This window comes from Eurosta solidaginis, chromosome 1 (genome assembly GCF_040869045.1).
Source record: "Eurosta solidaginis isolate ZX-2024a chromosome 1, ASM4086904v1, whole genome shotgun sequence".
NCBI lineage: Eukaryota > Metazoa > Arthropoda > Insecta > Diptera > Tephritidae > Eurosta > Eurosta solidaginis.
In genome coordinates this window covers 352,026,917-352,043,947 of record NC_090319.1, presented here as the reverse complement: position 1 = coordinate 352,043,947, position 17,031 = coordinate 352,026,917, and the positions used below count along the sequence as shown (strand labels likewise).

The 17,031-nt window shown below is 36.4% G+C and overlaps 1 protein-coding gene across 1 annotated transcript in view; it reads left to right on the top strand.

Moving 5' to 3' along the window:
• Window positions 1–17,031, top strand: part of klg (klingon) — a 561,744-nt gene that overhangs the window by 94,326 nt on the left and 450,387 nt on the right. The gene's annotated exons all lie outside the window — the stretch shown is intronic.

The following is a 17,031-nucleotide window of genomic DNA, read 5'->3' as shown; positions in this document are numbered from 1 at the left end:
TAGCCTGAAGATAACAACACTTTGCAATTGCTTCCCTAGTTCAATGTAGTAATACTGCAAGAGTCATTCCTTGTTGGAGTTTAAAGCTGGTGCTGTTGTTTGTGTTAATGCTGGTTTCCAAATAAGTTATTTCTGCAGGTACTTCGTTATGTCCTCGTTCACCATAAAATCCATCTTTTCTGCTTCTTTTTCAAGTTTGCAGTAAGAAAATTTAAGGCGCGTGTTTTCAGGCCGATGATATCAATGTCAGCAGCATACGCCAGTGACTGCACGCTTTTATTGAATAATGTTCCAGATCTTTAAAGTTCTGCAGCTTGTATTATTTTCTCCAGCATCAAGTCACACGATAGGGGGTACGAATTTGACATTTATTTTCATGTATTTTATTTGTGAGAGCCGCTATTCGGATTGGGATATAGAATTTTCTAACAAAATTAGGGAGGCTCGAAATTCATTTCAGACCTATGGTCCCATGGACAATATTACTCAGTATGCCCCATAGATTCAGAAACTGGATGTGCACCTGACGTGTTTTTCCCCATACATATTGACCCGCTCTAGTGTATATGTAACATAATCCCGAAAAACAAAATCCTGAAACAGATAGTCTCGTCACGACCAAATCCTGACATTTCACAATTCCAACAATACCAAATCCCGACAATTCATAACCCAGAAAGGACCAAGTCCCGTAAATTCTTAATATCGACGCGACCAGATCCCGACATAAAGTGTCGAAAAAAATACCGATAGCATATAACTTGGGAAAACACACATGATGTTATACAAAATACACACCTTCGGTATTGTTCTATTATTTAAAACATCTCTGTACTCTAACGATTACCCGATCCAACACCGGCTACGTTATGTAAAGTGTTTCTGCGCAAAACACCTTTCTTCAACCCGCAAGCTGGGATCTGGCTACTCCAAGTTCCTCATGGATGAAGGAGGTTTGAAGCCATAGAAAGTTCAACGTGGTCATAACAAATCAGTCTCCAGATGGTTGGGTTACTTTCTTTATGTTGTTATTATCCAGAAAAGGACTATATCTGCTACCACAAACTCTACAATTTTCCCAGTTCAATGTCTTATGTTCGTTTAGTAAAAAAATTTAACGAATTTGATTTATTAATCAAGGATCTAGTATGATCCGAGTTATAATTTAGAATTCGCGCTATATGAGCGAAAACACGACAAAGCATAAGAAAACAGGATATTTGAGAAAAACTAATGTTTGTGACTTTTGACCTTCATAACAGAAAAACTATGCTGCTGCTCAAACAATTATGCAATCCTACATAAAAAAATAAATGTAAGGCGCGATAACCTCCGAAGAGATCTAAGGCCTAGCTTCTCTTCCAATTTGCGTCGTGCTCCTCTTGCTTTTCCCTACAAATTGGCCGGACGGGACCTACATGTTTTATGCCGACCCCGAACGGCATCTGCAAGGCAGATGAGTTTTCACTGAAACATTTTCATGGCAGAAATTCACCCGGAGCGCTAGCCAAACACTGCCGAGGGGCGACCCCGCATGGAAAAATTTTCTTCTAATTGAAAAACCTTATTTCTAAAATTCTAAAAATCGACATATCTTGAACTCACTTTATCTTGGTATGAAAAATGAACGAAATCCGACTATGACCACGCCCACTTTTTCGATATCGAAAATTACGAAAAATGAAAAAAAAAATGCCACAATTCTATACCAAATACGAAAAAAGGGATGAAACATGTTAAGGTAATTGGATAGTTTTATTGACGCGAAATATAACTTTAGAAAAAACTTTATAAAATGGTTGTGACACCTACCATATTAAGTAGAAGAAAATGAAAAAGTTCTGCAGGGTGAAATAAAAAACCCTTAAAATCTTGGCAGGCATTACATATATAAATAAATTAGCGGTATCCAACAGATGAAGTTCTGGATCGCCCAGGTCCACATTTTGGTCGATATCTGGAAAACGCCTTCACATATACAACTACCACCACTCCCTTTTAAAACTCTCATTAATAACTTTAATTTGATACCCATGTCGTACAAACTCATTCTATAGTCACCCCTGTTCCACCTTTATGGCGATATCTCGAAAAGGCGTCCACCTATAGAACTAAGGCCCTTTTAAAATACTCATTAACACCTTTCTTTTGATACCTATATTGTACAAACACAGTCTAGAGTCACCCCTGGTCCACCTTTATGGCGATATTCCGAAACGGCGTCCACCTATAGAACTATGGCCCACTCCCTCATAAAATACTCTTTAGTGCCTTTCATTTGATACACATGTCATACAAACACATTCCAGGGTTTCCCTCGGTTCATTTTCCTACATGGTTATTTTCCCTTATGTTGTCACCATAGCTCTCAACTGAGTATGTAATGTTCGTTTACAACCGAACTTAACCTTCCTTACTTGTTTTTTTAATGAATTTATCACATTTAAGAGTTTCAGCAGATTCTTCCTCACTTAAGCACATTTCTTTGTTTATTGTGCTAAAAGCATTCATTTCGCTTTTAATCTGGTATTACCTAAGCCCGCTGACCAAATGCGTATGACATAAGCTTTCACAATAACAAAATCATAAAGGTGAATAAAAAATTGTGGATTAAACATTTTTCAAATGTTGGCACTAGGTTAAGTGATACAAAAATTAATACAGTACACGCTTAAGGTAATCTCTTTTTCGTAACTTAAATTATGTAGAAAGCAACACGCACAATATTTGTAACAAAAGTTCTAGAGCAGGCTACGCGTTGTTTATATTGCACTGAATCGAAGCAATTTAAGCTCCCACTTTTCCATGGCTTTATTTTTGTGCGCACCACGGTTGGCACTTTGGTGCATTTGGACCAAAAATGGTCCTTTCCAACCCCATTTGGTTCGCTGGTCCCTTTTCTTAAATTTTGGCCATTTTATTTCTTTTTCACTCAATAAAAATTCACAATATTGCACAAAAAATTTACCGCACATTCGTTAAACCACATATAATTTTGAATTTACTTCAATGGATTTCTCTGAGTCTATAAAAAATTTCACCTAGGAAATAATTAAAAAAAAAAAAAAATAAATGTAAGGCGCGATAACCTCCGAAGAGATCTAAGGCCGAGCTTCTCTTCCAATTTGCGTCGTGCTCCTCTTGATTTTCCCTAAAAATTGCCCGGACGGGACCTACATGTTTTATGCCAATTCCGAACTGCATCTGCAAGGCAGATGAGTTTTCACTGAGACCTATTCATGGCAGAAATACACTCGGAGTGCTTGCCAAACACTGCTGAGGGGCGACCCCGCTTAGAAAAATTTTCTTCTAATTTAAAAACCTTATTTCTAAAATTTTGATATTGCTTTGCCCGGGGTGCGAACCCAGGGCATACGGTGTGGTAGGCGGAGCACGCTACCATCACACCACGGAAATAATTTAGGTGAGGCATTAAAAAGAAACGTGTTGGCAAACACACTATCGTTAATTGTTGATGAATTAACCGACTTATAAAAAAAATCTTGTTTTATAATAATTATAATAATAATGACTAGAGATTGCGATCGATTATTAAACACTTAGTGCAAGCTTTTTGTCATTAGTATAGCTAAAATTGTGTATTTCAAATACATGTGTGCCTCTAAGAAATTTGACAGATCTCGCCACTGATGAAGCGTCAAGTTTAATGAATTGAAAATTAAGTAAAAGAATGAAACATCCTAAAGTTTTATATTTTACAATGAATACGACGCACTTGTATACCTCTTTATATACCAATAAAATAAAATAAAAAATTGGTACTGTTTTTGAGATTTGGTTCTTTCTTTCGATGAATTTAGGTCCCAAATAAAAATACAGTGTGGCAACCGTGGTGCTCACACACATCTCTCTTATTTAATTCCTTAAACTTTTTTGTTAAAACATCGCCACATTCATCGACTGTACCTTTAGAGCGTTTAGTTAGTTATCTTTTAATTCAAAAGAATGCAAATTCTAGTTGCAGAAGAAAAATTGGGTTAGCGCAACCACACCCATTTGATAAACCAAATCTACCGTAACGGGTGGCAATTTTATCTTAGTTGCTAAACTTGAATAATATAGGTCAGCCGAATATACAAACAAAAGCAAATACTTATTAAAATTTATCATAATGAAAGTAGCAAGAGCATTTCTATGGATCTTAAACTGTTATTAAAGGCTTATGAATATTGAAAATATTTATTTAAATAGGCTTTAGGTACACTGTTTTACAAAAAAACTAGCTTAGGCATATTTAGTTGTTTGATCGGCTGTTCTCGGTTTAAGTTCTGGAAGTATTTCTTTCATACCTTCACGAGTCTCGACCATATCGGCACTTAAATGGAAGACTAGCATGTATAAAATTCCAATTTTTAGTGAAAGGTGCTAGTGTACTAAGGAAATAACGAACTATTTTAGCCTTTCACGCGATTAATAAACTATGCCAGTTTGCCACGCGGAAAACAGAAAAGTGTTGGTCTTTCATGTGACCATCGAACTTACGCCGCCGTATCTAAGTTTAAAACTCTCTAGTTTCTATTTATGTCTTGTAACTAGACAGCAGGAAAAGAAACAAATTCTAAGTTAACTTGAAGTTGGTTTCCAATAAACTAAAGTACATTATTATTAAATTTTTATTTTCTTTGAAAAACACTAACAACTTTTATAGGGCAATGTCTGTAATTTTTGCATCAATTATCAACTAATTAACAATGAACTAATTTTTATCTCAAAAAATGTTAGCCTATTTTTAACTGCAACACATATGCATATAACTGTTGTAATAACAAGTAAGGAAGGCGTAGTTCGGGTGTAACCGAACATTACATACTCAGCTGAGAGGTTAGGTTAGGCTGAACTGGCCGGTCCATGAGGACCTCACATAGACTGATTGAGTCCGTAGTGCCACCAGTACTCAGCTGAGAGCTTTGGAGACAAATGTTGGAGTTGAATATTGACATAGTTTATCAATATACTGTAAAGATATTAAATTTTTTTGTTAACATTTGACTTAAAATTATTTTTTTTTAAGTTGGGCGTGTTCGTCATTCGATTTTGCTAATTTTTATTTAGAATACATATGTATAATAACAGGAGCAACGTTCCTGCCAAATTTCATCATGATATCTTCAACGACTGCCAAATTACAGCTTGCAAAACTTTTAAATTACCTTCTTTTAAAAGTGGGCAGTGCCACCCCCATTGTCCAAAATTTTACTAATTTTCGATTCTGCGTCATAAGGTCAACCCACGTACCAAGTTTCATCGCTTTAACCGTCTTTGGTAAAGAATTATCGCATTTTCGCTTTTTCGAAATTTTCGATATCGAAAAAGTGCGAGTGGTTATAATCCGATTTCGTTCATTTTTAATGGCGATCTGAGATGAGTGTCCAGGAACTTACATACCAAAAATCATTTAGATACCTCAAAATTTACTCAAGTGATTGTGTTTACGGACAGACGCACGGACGGACGGACACGGCTAAATGAATATCTTTTTTCGCCCAGATCATTTTCATATATAGAAGTCTATATCTATCTCGATTAGTTTATGCCATTACGGTGTACCGTTATGCAAACAAAATTAATATAGTCTGTGAGCTCTGCTAAGCTGAGTGTAAAAATCTAAACATACAACGACTACGTAACAAATGAGTGTATGTACATACCTATCTACAAAATGTTGCGGAACCTTTTTGCGGCTGGGGAAGGACTGAGCTCCTTTTGCACACAGACAATATAAAATCTCTATTTGCAGTCATATTGCAGTGTTGTGTTCGGTTGCAGAATGCGGTTAAAGCTGTGCTGTGAGCTTACTACTTTTGTGTAGAAATAATATGTACGTTGGTGTGTGTAAGAGAGTGAGAAATACTTACTAGCATGGTGAGCGCTTTTAGTATTTTATGTAAAGTGCCGGCAGTAATAGCGTTTGCCTGAAGTTGCGGAAATGAGATTAATAATGGCACAAATCGTTATATGTATTTATATACCTAGCTGTGTTATTTTGTCGTCTATATAAACGTAATATAAATCAAAGCCTTAAGTTTTGAATATTAAACACTACTAAAAATATTGAGCCACAACATTCTGTAAAAAACCATTTAGATCTATCGAGATAACTTCTTTTAATAAAAATCAGCCCATATTTTCTGGAATATGAAAGAATTTCTACGAACGAATGCTTATTCAATGCTGTTGCGGCAAGAAGTGCAGCAGTGTGAGTCGGAAATCAGCTGCCCTTTGTTTATTTGGCTAATGAAGTAGGTACAAGCTTAATAACAAAATGAATCAGAAAGGGCGAACGGAGGCTATCACATATGTATGGTGAGGTAGCTAAAACGGGCGCATCGCTCAAAGCTTGGTCGTTGGCCGCCTTAATCAGATAAAAAAAAAAATAAATGTAAGGCGCGATAACCTCCGAAGAGATCTAAGGCCGAGCTTCTCTTCCAATTTGCGTCGTACTCCTGTTGATTTTTCCTACAAATTGGCCGGACGGGACCTACATGTTTTATGCCGACCCCGAATGGCATCTGCAAGGCAGATGAGTTTCCACTGAGAGCTTTTTCATGGCAGAAATACACTCGGAGCGCTTGCCAAACACTGCCGAGGGGCAACCCCGCTTAGAAAAAATTTCTTCTAATTGAAAAACCTTATTTCTAAAATTTGGATGTTGCTTTGCCCGGCGTGTGAACCCAGGGCATACGGTGTGGTAGGCGGAGCACGCTACCATCACACCACGGTGGCCGCCAATCAGATTGGTCGATTAAATTTGGTCGTTAAACAAACTTCTGGTTACACTATGGACTCATTCAACCCCTGTGCGGTCTTCATGGACCAGTTCGGCCTAACCTAACCTTTGGCAATGGACATAGACCGAATGAGTTCATAGTGATACCACAAGTTTTTGCATCGAACAAACTGAAAAATGCTATCAGAAGCCAAGATCTATATTGAAGCTTTCTCGGACCTAAGTCACTTGCTGTTTCTAGGTCTAATAGCTGCATCAGTTCTTATAGCTGGAATCTTTGCCTTACGAGCGCGGGAAGCATGCACAAAACGTGCTCGGTTATTTCTTTTTCTAACCCAGAATTCCATTTTGATGTAAGTTTGCAAGATTTGATACACGGTATGGCAGGCCAGCACGCTGCACGCACACGTCCATTAAATGGCCACCATCTCCCCCCAGTAGTAGCAGGATAAAACAAAATAATTCTTGTCCAGCAGCCTATTGTGGGCATGAATATTTTTTGTTAAAGTTACAACGGGTTGTATCATTTTCAATTGTTGTTCATTCTTTGTAAATTATTGCATTATGCGTGCTCGCTAAGAAAACAAAATTCACAACCGCACAAAGTAATGACAACCTAGTAGCTTACTACTTTCATATTTAAGATACACGTGACATGCACAGATCATCACAGGGAAAAACGATTTACCTTCCAGGGGATCTACTTTGCACGTACAATTTTACGTGGCTGAATGGCGCGGACTTCAGAATTATAAATTTAAGCACAGAGATTTAATTTGTTTTTATGTTACAGAAGATAGGTATACAAAATCTTATATTTACTTATGAAAACTGTTCAACGTTTTGGACACAAATTTAAACAAAAAAAATAAATAATGTAACGAATTTACTTGCAATCCTTTTATTTGCAACCCTCTGTTAAGTTCGTATCACTAAACTGTTGAATAAATAACTCCAATAAGTAATAATGCAAAATGGTCTTTATTAAAGTACTTCACAATAACACTCAAACTGTGCAACGAATAGCTTGCTTAATAACCAAACTGATTGATAGATCAAATGAAACTCTACTATTCAAAATAATACTGCTCTTGCTCGCTAGATAGCGTCTTAGTCGAAACTGCTTGACAACTCAAATCAAACTGAATTCCAGCGCCTCTACGATTGTCGCCTTTTATACTCTTTGATTTCAACCTTCGCATCTTCTAGGCGCTTACAGAATCTACCAGTCCATTAGCTCTCAAACTTCTCAGCTGTAACTACAATTGCACAATTTTATAGTTTTTCTCATTGCATACTTATAGGAGTATCTCAGATATATGCATGTGTTTGTGCATTGACTCTCCGCTGCTCGCATACGTACATGGTACATATGTGTAGACGCCATAATTGATTCGTTTATGTAGATACATAATGATTGAATTATTGATGTGAATTCACGTCACTGCTTAGCATCGGCTTAGAGATAGCAGCACCCCTTAGGTTTGCTAATATTCGTAACAATAATAATATTACTAACTGGCAGGCCGTGGTTGCTCTAGGCTTCGTCAAAAACCTCAAAATATAGCCGAAAACCTTTGAAGAATAGGTTTATCGGTTAGGTTGAGCTGTAGGGTCAATGAAGATCGCACATAGACTGATTGTGTCTATAGTGTTACCAAAACTGGTTTGTAGACCAAACGAGAAAACCCTAAATAGACAACAAGGCTTATATTAAAGAATAACGTCGTCCTCTTAGCAAACACTAGAAGTTTTCTAGAACCAAGCTTAATTGCCCTCGAGATATGGCAAACATACAGGCGGTATTGTTATTTGCGCATCAATCCTATCTCATTTAATGACTTTAAATTTTCGAGAATCCGACCAAACTTAATATACAATTTCATTTGAGGAAATATATAAAAAGGGATTATGCTTGCTATTACAGTCGGTTCAATATATAAATTGATATCAGGCGGCGATAAAATCAATAATCTCTCACAATACCTCATCAAGAAGTGTGATAGGATGCAAACATCATTGAAGAGACATCGCTCCTGCTAGATCATACTGTATTCACATTAATAAAGAAATAGAAGGTAACGAGAAGGCCAATGAGTTGTCAGGGGAGATTACTACACTCGACGAATCGATGGTGGACGTCCCTATTCGCTTAAGAGAAATCAAAGAGAGACAGAAGTTGCATAATATGCATCAGGAAGAAATAGTGTGGAACAAAACTTTGGGCGGTAAAATTTCTGGGATCAATTGAAAATCCTATAATGTTAAACTCGAAGAGTTGCTCGTATTTCTAAAGAGAGAAGACTTAAAGCTCAGGATCTGCAGAATAACTGAACACTCCTTTTTGTAGTTACTTGCGTATAAATCAGGCACCGGCTGTAAGAGCAGATGAAGGAAGTACGGGCTGCATGGAGAAGGGGTTGACCACGTATTGTTTTCATGTACTGTACCAGACAGGCAAAGGCTCTAGCTACCGCGGGCGCTTGCGTGGACAGATCTCAAGGCAGCAATTAAGCTAGTTCCTTGAAAGCAGCCAGTGTTTGCCAAATAAAAAGAGTTATTTTCTAACATAAGTTCTGGTACCTCATTGGGTTTTAGTCTTATTGGTCCTTACTTACCGGCCATTTAAATCTAACATAACTTACTGGGCTAGACAATTATTAAAAATAAGTTGAAATAATATAGTTTTTAAGCTCTTTTCTTGTTCGTTAACAATTTAGTCTAGAATAAGACCCGTCGTAAAGAATTCGATTGTGTTTCTCTATTTCTCTTGTTTTAACCCTCCTGCAACCTGTGATATTACTTTCAAGGCGAAAGTGCTCTACCTACTTCTTCTATGAAAACAAATTGTTTGCTTGTTCGGTATAAACTAACCTATGAAACTGCATACCAATCAAGCACATTCTACTACAACAGTGAAACGAAAAGATGTAAATATTAACACAACTTCAAACTTTGTTGTACAATTAAAAACTTGCTTAAGCCGCAACCCATAGAAAATGCATTGCTCGCTACTGTGCCACTTTACTTGCAGCTTTTTATTTTCGTTCTGTTTGCTTTACGTTGTTACTTTGAATAAATTGGTTAGGCGACTGAAACTTGTGCATTATTTTGATTAACATAACAACTAATTTTTACTCTGTTTTTGTTTTTGTTTTATTTGTCTGTTGCTCATGCATATGAGCAGTGCGTTAGTATTCATGTTACTCATACGCAGTGTACAACTGTTTTCCTCTTCGAAGCTTTACAAAATACTATAAGAAAGAATATTAAGGGATTTCACGATTTTCTGCAAATGGTCTAACATCATTGTATTTGCAAACTAGTGTAGTAAACTTTTAAACTACACAAACAAAATATACGGCTATACATTTGCTACGTCATTGCAAATACGCTACTCAAAACTCCGTTGTTTATATTTACTAAATTGCAAAGCAATGATAGCATTTCAATATTGCAGATACACTCTACACAGAGCCGTCAATACTTGACTTAAAAAAATTAAATTCTATGAAAACAAGCAAAATCTAAAAAATTGTAATTGTTTTCTGAACACTCTAGAAATCGATGCAAACAAGAAGCAAAACGTCCATTTCACCGGGAAACAAGTTTAAGATTAACTAATAAGCGCTCTAACGAAAGCTGGTAGTTTATTTCGGTTAACGGGTGGAATTTCAGAGATTTTCGTCAGTAGGGCACCTACATGCAACTGTGTTACTCTTCACTATCCTAATCCGGAAAGGAGGACAAATAGGCAACACTCGAAAAAAGATGGGAAATTTAACTTTCATGGTCCATGCTATTCACCCCCGAGAGGTTTTTACGCCCCGAGCGAGCGCGCCGCCACCAACGTGAAGATCCTGGGTTCAATCCCCGGAAGAAGCAACATCAAAATACTTTAGAAAAAGTTTTTCTAAAAAGGCGGTCGACCCTCGGCAGTGGTTCGGAAACACTCCGAATATACTTCTGCCATGAAAAGCATCTCAACAAAAATTAATTTACCTCGTAGGTCCCGACCCGTCAATTTGTAGAAAAAAATTAAATGAAGTACGACGCAAGTTGGAAGAGAAATCTCGGAAATATATGTGTTGCGTCGATTGAATTATTTTACTAATTATTAATTAGAACATTGTACTGAAAACAACCCAATGCAAAAGCACTTCCTCGTGCCTTTCGTCTGATGCCCTCTGGCCCATATTTAGGTGAATATTTTTTGAAAATAAGTAAGATATTGAAATATAGGACATCATAAGTTAATACCAGCTTCAATACCTTTTTTGATACCTGTTTATTGAAAATACATCCAGGTGTACCCTTGCCCTACTTTTCTTCTACATATCGGCTAGGGCTTGAGATATCGAAATTAGAGTAACACTGTTCTTAACCTTCATCAGGGGCTTTAATTTTATATCCATACATTGCAAACACAACCTAGATATACCCGGGTCCATATCTTTTGGTCTAGACTCTAAAGACATACCGGAATAAAATGTACCATTAGCTTAAAGTTAGAGATCTAGTTTTATAACGGTGAAAGTCGCATTAAATTCTATGCAGTGGTTTTTCAGTGATGCCTGCTTTAACATACAGACATACAGACAATTATTTTAAAAACTGTTGATTTGGACTTAGTTGCTCTAATACTGATCCCTGTTGTCAATTTTTCTTTTATATCTTCAATGTACAGACATTGGCCTGTTACAATTTTATAAAAAAAAAACTAGCAGACCCGGCAGACGTTGTTCTGCCCTAAATTCGGCCTATCTGCATATATTTTAATAATTTTTTTCCGCTTAACTCTGCTCTACCCCTCTACACTTTTTCCTAATCTCTTTATTCACTCCTCCCTCCGTCTTTTTCGCTTCATCTTCATCTTCGTCTCATTCTATCTCTTTCTCAGTCTCCTTATCTCTTTCCTCTTCTCTCAAGTTTTTCTCCTTCTTCTTCATCTCTTATTGCCAGTCCCAGAGGGTGGTATGTATTTTGTTCCAGTACCATTCCGAGTCTCAGTCCCAGTCCCACTCCGAGTCTCAGTCTCAGTCCCAGTCCTAGTCCTAATCCCAGTCCCAGTCCCAGTCCGTCTCTATTATACTTCCCGGAAAAAAGCATCGTAAATACTAATATAGGCAAATTTATATACGAAATTTCAGGCAAATCGAATAGGACGTATGTAAATAGGTATGTGGGTATTATTAATTCTTGTCTTTATTTCGGCTTCGCATGTATATTTATCAGTTTTGCCAGGTTAATGCGACTAAATAGAATATCACAATGAACTTCAGAGCTCTCAGCAACAGCTTTCATTTGATATCCATAATACACACACATTCTAGCGGTATCCGGGTCCATGTTTTGGCCTATATTTCGGGACCCTAGTTACTCAACGGTGTAAATTTTACTCTGTATTATAGCACACAACAACAGCATCAATGTGATACCCATAATATAAAAACACATTCGAGGTGTATCCGTGTCGTCCATGTTTTGGCCTATATCTCGAGACCGCAGTCACCCGGCGGTGTAAAACTTACTCTGTACTAAAGCATACATCAACATTTTCAATTTGATACCCATAATGTAAAAACATATTCTAGGTGTATCCGGGTTCACGTTTTGGGCTATATCTCGAGACCCTATAATCCCAGTTGTATGAAAATTATCCTGTACTATAGCACTCATCAACAGCTTTCATTTGATATCCATATTGTATTAACACATCCTAGGGGTACCAGTATCCACGTTTTGGGCTATATCTCGAGACCCTAGCCTCCCAGTTGTATAAAAATTATCCTGTACTATAGCACTCATCAACAGCTTTCATTTGATATCCATATTGTATAAACACATTCTAGGGGTACCCGGGTCCACGTTTTGGGCTATATATCGAGACCCTAGCCTCCCAGTTGTATGAAAATTATCCTGTACTATAGCACTCATCAACAGCTTTCATCTGATATCCATATTGTGTAAACACATTATTGGGGTACCCGGGTCCACGTTTTGGGCTATATCTCGAGACCCTAGCCTCCTAGTTGTATGAAGATTATCCTGTACTATAGCACTCATCAACAGCTTTCATTTGATATCCATATTGTATAAATACATTCTAGGGGTACCCGGGTCCACGTTTTGGGCTATATCTCGAGACCCTAGTCACCCAGGGGTGTAAAAATTATCCTGTACTATAGCACTCACCAACAGCTTTCATTTGATATCCGTATTGTATAAGAACATTCTAGGGGTACCCGGGTCCACGTTTTGATCTCAAGACCCTAGACACGTAGCAAAAAAAAAAAGGTAGACGTTGGCCGATTCTCAGACCTACCCAATATGCTCACAAAATTTCATGACAATCGGTTCAGCCGTTTCGGAGGAGTTCAGCCTCTAAAACCGTGACAGAAAATTTTTATATATTAGATAAAAATAAAAATTTTCATACTTTAATTGTTTTTTCAAATTGTGAAAGGAAATCTTCTCAAAGTTAATTCTTACCCAAAAGTGTCTTCAAGTGGGTAGAGACAACTTACTGGTTGAGAGAACGAAATAAAAGGAGCTGTATTTTTCGCTAATTAGTTCTTTCCTTAAATATATTCCATCCGCTTCGAAAACTCGACACAGTACCATAGTGGTCGAAATACTCGATACCAAAAAGTATCGTCAAAAAAGTGTCGAGCATAAAATATCTGTATCCAATGTCAAAAGTATCGATTTGGTGAAGCACCTTACCAATTATATTTCACTTTTCCACAATGTGCAGTTGAGTTTGTTTAATAAGTGGAAACCACATTGGTTTTAAAAAAAGAAAAATAGAAAAGAATTAAACAAGAACAAGTTTAAGTTAACACAATTGCACACACATATCGACAAAGTATGATATACTTTAGTATATACATACAAACAAAATACTATGCACACGCCAAAAAAGAAGAAGACCATGCTCCTACAATAGAACCATTCACTTCCTGCGTTCGAGGCTCTAAAGTATGCCAGTGCAATGCCAAATGCCAAGCCGAATTCGAAGGCTATATCAAAAACAAGAGAAAAAAAAACTGAAAAAGCCGGAAGCTACGCGATAGCAACATCTTCAAAATGCGGTTGAAAAGATAAGGTTTTTCTGTTTCTTGAAAAGAGCTTTCAATTTTTGCGCACTTGAATGCCTAATGAATAAGGGGCGTTGCAACAGACAATGTCTATATGTTTAACTTAGGAATATACATATGTAGGTTTTACAAATATATATTTGGGTAATGTGTGTAGTATATTTAATATGTGCAACTGCAGTCATATACTCGTACGTATGTACATATCTCTTTGTATAACCTCAATATCTGTTAGTCAGTATCAGCTCCTACATTAACTTCTGTATGTGCGCAATTGTATTTTTTTGTGCACTTGAAACTAATTTTTGGAATATAGTTGCAAATTTAATTAATTTTAGTTACGCAGCTGCAGCTGTAAAATCAAAGCCGTAAGTACTTCTGTATTTTGTATGTTATGAACGCGATTGGGGCTCCAACGTTTGGTTTACTTAAAAAAAAAGAAAATGTAAAAGAGGTTGTTTATTTAGCAAGCACACAATATGAACACATATATATAGATATATATATATATACATGCATATATAAATTAAAAATATTAAAACTATTGTATAAATTCAGGTTACCAACACAAATGTGATTAATATTGTAGCAAAATTTAGGAAATTTTTGATTATTCTGCACCTTTTGTTATCGTTCGAATCGCTGAGCTGCCGTATAAATAACTGTAGTATTCGTTATAGCGAAATGTTCTTTTTTTACAATACTACTATGGTAGTATTACTTCATAATTAAATTACTCGCGTATTTCACTTACAGCGTTTTAAAATCAAACTGATTGATTATTCCTTAGCCTGCGCTGCTGTTATATTCTAAGTGGCCTCGTTCGCCTACTTATCCCAGGGTCTTGAATATTATCGCGAACGGCCTTTTCGATTTGTTGCTTAGTTACTTCTCTCATACCTCTGCATATTATATCCACTATTGCCTTCTATGTATGTGTGTGTATGTCTGAATAACATGCGCTCCTTTTTGCTATGTACGTGTGTGTGTGGCTGTTTTCAGTTTCATCTGTATGCCTTGCTATTGTTCAGCATATAACTAATGAAATAGTGATGTATCACAACTGCTAATATTTGAAACATTATTTAAATAAATTTTTAATCAATTAGTATGCTTATATGAGTCTCTGGTTTCCGTTTCTACACCCAAAGTGTTCTTTTACACAAGCGTATAATAACTTTGATTAAATAACGGCAGTACGTACTGGCATAAAAGAATCAAGATAGATATAGACTTTCTTATATCATGATTATCAGCACCAAAAAAAATGTTGACTTAGCCATGTCCGTCCACCCGTAAGCACGTTAGCTTGAGTAAAAATTAAGATATCTTAACAAAATTTGGTTTACTGGTTTATATGAGCGCAGAATAGAGTCGTAAGGAAAATGGGATAACAACGTCCACTTTTTCGATATTGAAAATTTCGAAATATGGAAAAAATGCTATAATTTATTACCCAAAGAGCGATTAACTGACATAAATTTATATGCGCGTTGATCTTATGATAAGAAATAAAAAATGGAAAAGTTTTTGTCAATAGCCGTGGCATCGCCTACATATACAAGAAAAAGTTTTAAAGTCTTCCAAGCCATAAATCCTAAGCCGTTACAAATATCGGGTTACAAATTTGCAGAGAAGTTGCCCTTACTATTACAACTCACTTTATTGAAATGAACAAAAGCGGTTGGCGACCACGCCCACTTTTACAAAAAAATCGATGTAGATATTTCGAAAAATGGTCAAAATGCGGTAATTGATTACCAAAAATAAATTACTTGAAACTTGATACCTTATTTGACCTTGAAAAATACAAATTTGGTAAAGTCTTGCAAAATGGGCGTAGCGCTGCTTACATTTATAAGTAGAAAATTGTAAAGTTCTGCAAGCCGTAACTCAAAAGCCATTGAAATTTGGCATTAAGTTTATTTCTAATATTTCAAATTTACATATTTGCTAAGAGAATACAAAAGGAATCGGTTGGCGACCACGACCACTTAACTTAAAAAAAATATACATTTAATTATCGAAAAATCGAAAAAATTCTATAATTCATTACCAAAGACCCAAAAATTGGTGAAACCTAATATGTGGGTTGACTTTTTGAGAAAAAATAGAGTTTTGATAAATTTTTGGAAAATGGGGGTAACACTATCCAGCTTCAAACGCCATTGAAGATATCATGCAAAAATTTGTCGCTAAGGTTACACTTATTATTATATATTTTCATAATTGCATTGTGAAAATGAACGAATGCGTTGGCAACCACGCCCATTTAAAAAAAATCAATATCAAAATTTCGAAAAATGTAAGATACACTAAAATTCATTGTGTAAACCGATAAGTTGTTAAAAACTTGATAGGCTGACTCTATAACAAACAAAAAAAAAAAATTGGTAAAATTTTGGAAAATGAGCGTTGCACCGCCCATATTAAGAGGAAGTAAATTTCAATTTTTCCAAGCCGTAAATGAAATCCCATTGAGAATTTGGTGTGGAGGTTGTCCTTGTTATAATATATGTAACCCTTGATAATTAAAAAAACTAGTCGATAACCACGCCCACATTTAATAGAAGAAACCTTAATGGTTTTGCCAGCCGTAAATCAGAAGACATCACTTGTAATTTATGGTTCTTAATATTACATATGGATATGAGCAAAATTCGTTAACGACCGTCACGTATTCTTTTCTCAAAAAATCATCACAAATTTGTAATAAGTTTGTAATGTTGGAGCGGACAAACGGGAAAGTAGACACAGTGACATAGATTTAACTGGCCACGCTATATCCGGGAATATCTCCACGGAATGGAAAAGATTGAAAATCGGAACTACCTCGACTCTGGGCTTATAGGCAATGCACGCTACACATTTTTCCAACACAGTCACATCGCACAGCAACAGAGAAGTATGGAAATGGCACTAGGTAATCCATTTCCGGTCAGTTTCATCCATAAGATGGCATGCGAAAGTCACATATGAGATATGGTCAGCACATATGAGGAATATTTTTCTCGCGAAACGTGAAGATGGTTGCTTAGCAAAATAAAGTGTGTGTAGAGCTCACGTTGCGCGTTTTCTTACCCGAAGTAATGCAAAACGCGATCCCAGTTGCGAAAAATGCGCTGGCCACGGAAGGTAAGGTTTTAGTGGGTATCCCATCAAGGCAAGACGGAAGCCTTATAC